At 39.1% G+C, this 8999-nt stretch overlaps 1 long non-coding RNA gene across 1 annotated transcript; it reads left to right on the top strand.

The window, feature by feature from the left end:
- The first annotated feature begins 1976 nt into the window (after positions 1 to 1976).
- On the top strand, positions 1977 to 7311 carry LOC138170334 (uncharacterized). The gene is made up of 2 exons (XR_011170579.1): positions 1977 to 2104; positions 7016 to 7311. It is a non-coding gene; the product is annotated as an uncharacterized lncRNA (long non-coding RNA).
- Positions 7312 to 8999: the final 1688 nt, after the last annotated feature.

An 8999-nucleotide genomic window follows, 5' to 3' on the forward strand; every position in this document is an offset into this window, starting at 1 on the left:
GAGGCACAGTCAGAATTTCCTTGAGACTGAGATCTGGTGGCAGAGAAGCTACAGAAGAATGGAGAACTGAATCCTGAGAACTTGTGGTGGTGGAGCTTCTTCTGAACAGGATCCCAGGACCCCCGAAGCCCCTGAGCCCAGGAGCCAGAAGCCCAGGTGACTGAAGCATGACCAGGATGCTGAGAATTTGTTTGTTTGTGGCTTGGTTGAGCCTTGAATTCCTTGGAGTAGAAATGGTGAAGGAGCTGACATGGACCAGACCCTGTGAACACCAGTGTGGAACAGGACCTGCCCAGAGAGCTGGTCAAGGAACTGGGAGCTGTCTGCCATTGAATCCAGGTAGAATCTGGGACCATGGAAGGGGATCCAGGGAATCTGAGAACAGGCCCCAAATCAAGATGAAGAAAACACCTCTCCTTGGGTACTGAGTAATTATGGAATTATAGTTTACTAGTGACCTAAGGGGTGGAGGGTTTTGTGAATGATACTTAGTAAGACTTGGCTGAATAAGTGACTGTACTTTGACTATTGTTACTGATTAGTGACTGATTGAGTTAACAAGACTTTTCCCCAAAAGTGGAAGACTTTGTGTACTTTGATACTACTGATAAGTGACTGATTGAATTAACTTAAGAGTGACTATTTTGTGACTGATTGAATTAACATAAGAGTGACTATTTTACTTTGAGACCATGTTATGAATATTATATTGTGATTTTCTGTGATAAGTGGTAATATGGTAAATGCTGTATTTTGAATTATGCTGTACCTTGATTTTCCATGGATGTTTTGCTTTTGTTATGGAATAGAGTGATCACTATACTGAGTAATCAGAACCTTAAAAAAAAGCTGTTCACAGTAGCAGTTCTTCTGGAAAGCTTCTGTGCATGGCATTATAGTGCTCAACAAATTTAATGGTCAAAAAATTTTTAAAGGAAGTTAAAAGACTGATGGAAGAAATAAAATTATGCAAGACATGTTCCTTCAGAAAAGAGTCTGCTATTTAAAACAATCTACTTAGGGATGATTTTGAATTTTTTTGTTGTTCCCATTGAAAAATTTAAAACCTATGAATAAACACAAAACTTAAGAACTCTTTGAAAGAAAACATGCCTGCAAGCCAGGAGAAGAGATGATTTCAAAGTATCCATCAACAGAGGAGTAGCCCTTACTAACAGTGCATGAAGAAAGCCTTGAAAGGTTTATAAGAATCCAGTTGGATGAAAACATTTTCTCTAGTTTCAAATTCTATAGAGACAACAGTGAGGGTCTCAGGGTAGACATAAAGACTCACAAAGATTGATTTGGGCAAAAGGAAAAAAAAAGAGTAGAAAGAAATGGTCCTAATTTACTTCAATTGTCAAAAGGTCATACTGTTGAAGAGTAGAGTACAAAGACTGAGCATGGAAGAGGTTAGTGTTGTAATCAATCAGAATTTACAACAAAGTTCATCTGACACATTTAACAAGAAGCGTAATATATATACGGCATGAAAACTAGGTATAAGTGGTAAGTAGTCTGCATAACTTTATTCATCCTGTGAGCATGACAAAACATTTCTGGGAGGGAAAGGGGGAGAGAAGGGAAGAGTGAGTCTAATTGGCCAGACCTGGGAGCAACTCTGGTTCCTCTCTTTTGGCTACTAGTCCTTCTTAACCATCACTGAGCACCTTGGCTTACATCACATTCTCAGTCTTTGAGAAGCTGACCAGACTCTGGAAAAGAGGAGAGAAGAGAAGGCGAACTTTCAACAAGCATATGAAGAAATGCACTGAATTACATACAATAAGAGAACTGCAAATTAAAACAACTCCAAGGTTCCAACTCACATTTTCACATTGAATCTTTTCCAATGTATCTCAGCATTGTTTCTTCCGGCTTGGGGAGGGACTGAGGCTATCTTCAGCACTGAGATGAGGAGCAGACTGAATGATGTGAGTTAAGAGACTGAACAGCTGAACATTAAGGTGTAACAGATTGTGGGGCCTGAGCCCCAGGCACTGCAGCTGTCTCTAATTTCAGTCAGACTAGAACAGTCTGAAGCTCTGAGATGTCTGGTCTACTGGTGGTGGTCAGCTTTCTACCTGGGAAAAGAAATATAAAGGTATGGAATTTGGGGTATTTGCCTCCCCTTTACCCTCTGGCCGATGGGACAGTAGATATTTGTCAGGATCATAGAATTAGAAGTAAAAGGCTACTTAGAGGCCACCAAGCCTAATTCCATCAGTTTACAAAGGAAGAAACTGAAGCAAAGGTAAAATGACTTGCCCAAGGTCACACAGCTAGTGTCATTGAATTTGAACCCAGATTTTCCTAATTTGAAGGTTCTCCACCATGCCGCTCTTTTCTGCTCACTCCGTTTTGTAAAGGCATTGTTCTCATTCATGTTTAAGAGGTTTGAATTTTTTTGCCAGCTAGGTGAAACATGATCATTCTTATTACTTTTGATCTTTGTGTTCCCTTATTTGCAAACAAGGGGGCTGCAAAGGAGAGAGCCAGATAATGAACAGAGATACGTAATAAAAGGACTGAGGTTTGACTCTTTCTATAGTGCCAGACTGAGAGCTGATCCAAATGAGGGAGAATCTTTTCATTCTGATTTTTACTAATAATTCTTGTAAGCCCCCAAATATCAGACAAAGATTAAGTTCCATGAATCCAGACCTTCACCCATCTGGATGAGTCATGAACAACTAGATTTAAGTTGTGGAAAGAGATTTGGTCAACAAAAACAAGAGCTAGTTGCTCCCTTCAGAGGCAATTTGCTTTAAGAAATTTTTTCCCCCTTCTGTGGTCTTCTCCCAAAGGACTCCCAAGCTCTTGTATAAAAATTGGAATAGAGGTGTTGACTAAGGGAAAATGACTCCTGTGGGTTGGCTAAGGGAGAAATTAGGGAAGAGTGTTGTTGCCAACATTTCCCAAGTGGGGGTTAGAGAAAGAGGGGCAGTAGCTCGTTTGCCTGTGATACTAAGCTCTCCTACCCAAAAAGAGAAAGATAATTGCTCGAGCAGTTATGAAGAGACAGGCATACTGACACCCTACTGGTGGTTAAAGTGATCCAACTATTTTGGAAAACATTTGATACTATTCCTCTCTCCCCCAAATCACTAAATTGTGCATATCCTTTTACCCAGTAATATTACTACTGAGTATACATCCCAAAGAAATCAAAGAAAAAAGAAAAGCACTCAGCACCTTTTTGTTGTAGCAAAGAATTAGAAACTAAAGGGGTAGATATCATGTAAGGAATGACTGAACAAATCATGGCATAGCAACGTAATAGAATATTATTGTGCCATAAGAAATGATGAAAGCAGTGAGTTCAGAGACGCCTGAGAGGATGTATATGAATTAATGTGGAATAAAGTAGCAGAACCAAGAGAACAAGTGTGCATCAACTACAATATTCTAAAGGAAAACAACTGTGAAAAAGTCAAGAACTATAAATGTGTTTTTAAGTTAAATTTTATTTTCACAAAGATAGTCTTTCTTTCCCTTCCCGCATCTCCTTATTGAGAAAGCAAGAAAAACAAAAGTCACATTGTAAATGTGTAGAATCAAGCAAAACAAATTCCAGCATTATCCATTTCCTCTGTGTGTGTGTGTGTGTGTGTGTGTGTGTGTGTGAATCTGTACTGAATCCATCCTTCTCTATCCAGAAGTGAACAGCAAAATTCATCATAATTCCTCTGGAACTGTGGTGGGTCATTGTGTTGATCAGAGTTTCTAAGGTTTTCAACGTTGTTTTCTTGTAGTTACTGTAGAAATTGTCTTCCTGGTTCTGCTTACTTCATTTCACATTAGTTCATACAAGGTTTCTCAGTTTTCTCTGAAACCAGCCTCTTCGTTCTTTCTTATAGCACAGTACCATTCTATCACCTCCATATACCATAACTTATTAAGCCATTCTCCAAATGTTTCTCCTCAATTTCCAATTCTTTGTCACCACAAAAAGTAGACACACACATACACACATACACTATGTTCAATTTTCTTTCCACCATTGTCAGGGAAAAACACTAACAAAAGACCCTTCCTGAGAGGCTGATGTCTGTAAATCTTTGTATCTGTAAATTCTCATCCAATCTATACTGCTGATTAAAAAGTCCCATGTAATTTGTTTTTAATATTCAGCACTTTTGAATGTGCAGGGGGTGATTAGAAGATTTGTTATGTGAATTGGGTCCTGTAGGGGTCCTAGACCTAACAGTGTTACCTAACCTAACTTAATTAATTAGCCAGACCACAGTAAGAAAAAAAGTTTGGACAATCTACAAATTGAACAAATAGCTCAATCTAACTAAAAGTTGACTAATGACTAAAGAAAAGAGAATAAAAGTTCAGTACAGAAAATGTTAGTGTTCTAGCAGACCATTTATACAAGTATGTTAATAGTAACAAAATGGTCTGTTCCAAAAGCCTTTTCTCAATAAGAAAGCACAGTGCTTTTTGGCACATAGTAGGTGTTTAATAAAATGCATATTGACTGACTGAGAAGCATGGTCAAAAGATATCAACAGGTGCGGCTAGGTGGCACAGTGTATAGAGCACCGGCCCTGGAGTCAGGAGGACCTGAGTTCAAATCTGACCTCAGACACTTAACACAAAAACTAGCCATGTGACCTTGGGCAAGTCATTTAACCCCAATTGCCCTCCAAAAAGCAAAAAAAAAAAAAGATATGAACAGTTTTCAAAAGAATTGCATACCGTATGAAAGCATGTTCCAGTCACTAATAAAAGAAATGCTAATAAAAACAACCTTGAGGCTTTTCACCTAACGTCCAGCACATTGGCAAAGAATAGAAAGGAATGGTTAATGTTGGCATGGTTATGGTATATCAATGCACTTTTGGGTCAAAGAGTGTGCTTCGTTCAACAGGGGCATAATTCCTATGATAAATGTATTGACCAATCATGACTCCAGAACACTGCTGATGAGACATGCTTCCCACCCCTTGGTAGAGAGGTGACGGAGTGGAGATGCAGAATGAGATATGACCAACTATAGATTTGACTACTCATTTGTCCCTACCCTTAAGAATCTTATGTGATATTGGGAATATGCAACCTATATACAGTTATTTGAGGAAGGAGAAAAGACTAACACCTGAAGGGATCAAGAAAAAGTTCCTGGAGGAGGTAACACCTGAGGTGAATGTTGAGAGAAGATAAGGATCCTGAGAGTCAGCATGGTAAAGTTGAGTTGAGTGCTGGGTTTGGAGTCTAGGTTTGAACTCACCTCAGATACTTACTAGGATCCTGTGTCACCCTGGGCAAATTACTTAACCTCAACCTCAGTGACATTATCTGTAAAATGGGGGTAATTATATTACCTACTTTACAAGGTTATTGTGGGGACATAATAATATACGTAAAACTCCATGCTGACTTTAAAGTCCCTATAAATGTTAGCTCTTATCCTGGAGATATAAGGAGCATCTGATGGTTTTTGAAGAAGGGAGAGCTGTCTTCAGTCCTGTGCTTTAAGAAAGTGATTTTGGCAGCTTATGAAGTATGGATTAAACAGTTGAAGCATGAACCAATTAAGAGACTATTGGAATAGTGCAGGTAAGTGATAATGAAGATCTGGCCCAAGGTAATGAGCAGGTGAATAGAGAGAGTAATGTAATTTCAATCATTCCAGAAACAAAGGAATTCCGGAAAGGCAAAGGAAATCTGAAGCCCTGCCAAATACTGTTAAGTTCTTATAGGTGAATGTAGTCAGTCAGAGGCAGAACCTGTCAGACGCTGTACTGAATATGTGCAGAATGGAGTCATCGAAGGAGGAATGAGTCACAAGGCTCTCATCATCACTCAAGAGAAAGGTATCCAAAGAGGGCTCAGAAAAATTAGGATCCCAGAGTAAGCCATTTCCCCAAAGGGACCCAATTCACATAATGAATCTTCTAATCATCCCCTGCACATTCAAAAGGTCACTGCTGAATATATTAAAAAAAATTGCATGGGGCTTTTTAATCAGTGGTAGAGATTCGATGAGAATTATAGCACAAGGATTTACAGGCATCAGCCTCTCAGGAAAGGTCTTTGTTAGTTTACAGATGAGTAAACTGAGGCCCAGAGAGGTTAAATGATCAACCCAAGATCACACAGTAAGTAATAGATCTGAGTTTTAAATTCAAATCCTCTAGCTCCAAGCCCAGCACTATTTCTGCTTCTTCTCAAAGCAGGAGATGAGTTTGGCTCTTGATTCTACCACTTACTTTATGAAATTATAGAAAAGTCATTTAATCTCATTGAATCACAGTTTCCACATCTGTAAAAATGGAGAATATATTATTGGCATCATATACTCAACTAGTAGAGAATGGAGATCTGTCCTTGGGGTCAGAAAGACCTGGTTCAAATCCTGTCTCTGCACATAATAGTTATAGGACCATGAACAATTCAGTTAACCTTTCAATGCCCCTGAGAACTATCTAAGATTATAAACTGCCAATATGCAACAGATGGAGAGAGTGTCCACACTAAGAGTACCATACAGTTACAAAATTCATCAGTCCAGACCAAAAAAAAAACCTACTTTATAGAGTTGTTGTGAGGAAAGTATAAGATGGACTTTGCCATGCTATATAAATGAGAATTTTGTTATTTGGAATTCTTTGGTCTACTACCCTTCTTGTCTCTTTCTTCTTCTCTCAACCCACAGATTCTTCCCCTGAAAACTGGTTTAGGCTAAATCCACTTATCTGAATTTAAAAGTAAACTAATTCCCAAATGACAAGTTAACCAAAATTCCTATTCCTGGCTCTCTCCTTATAGAAGAGGAATTGTGAGGAGGCAGTAACATGGGGAAGGAGATACCATGATCCAGGAGCTAGCCGTCAGCCAAAATGTGAGCAATGAGGCAGCACTTAGGGCATCCTCATCCTCAATGTGACATTAACCATGGGAAAAACTTCCTGTTGAATTGTGTTAGAGTTCCTGTTTCCCTCTCTGTCTGGTTCTTTCCTGACTCCCCATCCGTGACCCCAAGCCCTTTTCTGTGTCTCTCCAGGACCATTTTGCAGAGCTGTGTTCAGCCCTCAATTCAAGCAAGATGCCAACAACAAATGGTTGAGTTCCTGCCAGTGGCCTCATGGCTGGACTTGAGAAACAAGCTACAGCTGCTGTTGGCCAAAGAACAGTTCAAAACAGGTGAGGAAAGGGCCTGGGAATGTGGAAACCAAATGTTCACTTCTCTGGTCTAATCAAGAATCGTTCCCAGGGGGAAAACAAAGCAACTTGGCAAAAAAATTCTAGCAGTTTCAGATGTTTCTTTTAAAATAAAATAAAGTAAATAAAGATTTCACGGATGATTTTTTTATGTTGCTCTCATTTCCCAAACTCTGCCTCCTCCCCAATAGAACCCTTCCTTGCAGCAGAGACCCAGGTAAGCACATGTTGTATATGTGTGTATGTCTCAATCTGTAATGAATCTGTCCTCTATCTGGAAATGAACAGCATAATTCATCATAATTCCACCATAGTCCACAACCTCTCCAGTGACAGATATATCTAAACATAAATTCACAAGCAGAATAAGCTTACAACAGTTTTCTTGACATTCCTTTACTCGAACAGTCTACCAAAACAAACAAACCAACTCTGCTTTTTTGTGTCCTTCCATGTTCATTGCACTATCTAATATTAGATTCTGAAAGCAAAGAAGTATTTTTTGGGGCCTATTCCAAATAATGGTGGAGACAGCACAGAACAGTAGAAAGAGCATGGGTTCTGAAGTCAGAAGACCTGGGCTCAAATCCCACCTATGATGCTTACCACCCAAGTGTCCTTGAGCTAGTCACATAACCTCTCTGTGACTTAATTTCCTCATCTGTAAGATGAGGGAGTTGGACAAGTGGCCTCTAAGGTCAGTATAAATATAAGTCTTCTAACACAGTAAAATCTGTAGTTGAAGTTTGGAAAGGGTCATATTTGCCTTAATTATTCATTTCTTTAGAGACACATCAATTTAGGGGAGAAAGGTCATCAAGGACACTCCTCACTTTACAGATCTGAGAACCAAATCTGAGAGAAGGGAAGTGACTGACCCAGTCAGTAAGAGTCTGAGGCAGGATGCAAACCCAGGTCTTCCTCATTCCAAGTCCAGTGTTCTATCCCCAATGCAACACCACCCTGCCTTTTCAAATTTACTGACTCTGAGTTTCTTTATCCCACTATAGTTCAGTTTGGCATCCTGAATACTTGTTTATAATTAAGGATGGTCCATAAGCACATAAATTTCTAGAAATAATCACTGACATTATTGTTCAAAGATGTTGTACAATAAGGCACCTACCAATCAATTTGTGGTGGCCTAAACCCAATCCTGTCTGGACCCAGAAGGATGGTTTAGCTTTCAATACCAACACCACAGGAGCAGTTTATTGAGCTAAATTTGTCTTAGAACTTTCTCTATGCTATTGAGTCATAAATCTAGAAGAACTCTTAGATCTCATATAGTCCAGCCTTCTCATTTTACCATTAAGACAGTAAAACTCAAAGAATTTAGGCAATTTGCCCAAGATGTCGTGGCTTGTTAGTGGCAAAGCTAAAATGTACCAGTCTCCTATTTCCATTTCTGTGTCTTACTGATGCTTCAACCAATTCAGTTCAGTGGCTACCCACTTTGTACTAAATCTCTCAAGTCCTCCATTTCTTCACTTGTAAAATGATGGAGTTTAACTAGCATATTTTTAAAGCTCCTTAAGGCTCTAAATCATATGCTCCTAAGAATAAATATTAGATCCTACATTGTCTAGATCATCATACACACACACAGTATACATACATATATATGCATATATACATATACACATACATACATACATACATATGTGTATGTATACACACAGATATTGCTCAGGACAAACCTGGGAAAAACTCAAATGTTAAATATAATATGGCCCCTGCCTTCATGGAGGTCACAATCTGTTGGGGGAATAGTATAGACTCGAGATTTCCATGAGTTCCGCTGGGAAGTTTGGGGAATTCACAAC

Source organism: Petaurus breviceps, unplaced genomic scaffold (assembly GCF_028583685.1).
Source record: "Petaurus breviceps papuanus isolate PSGF00001 unplaced genomic scaffold, PetGlider_PUasm1.0 126, whole genome shotgun sequence".
Taxonomy (NCBI): Eukaryota; Metazoa; Chordata; class Mammalia; order Diprotodontia; family Petauridae; genus Petaurus; species Petaurus breviceps.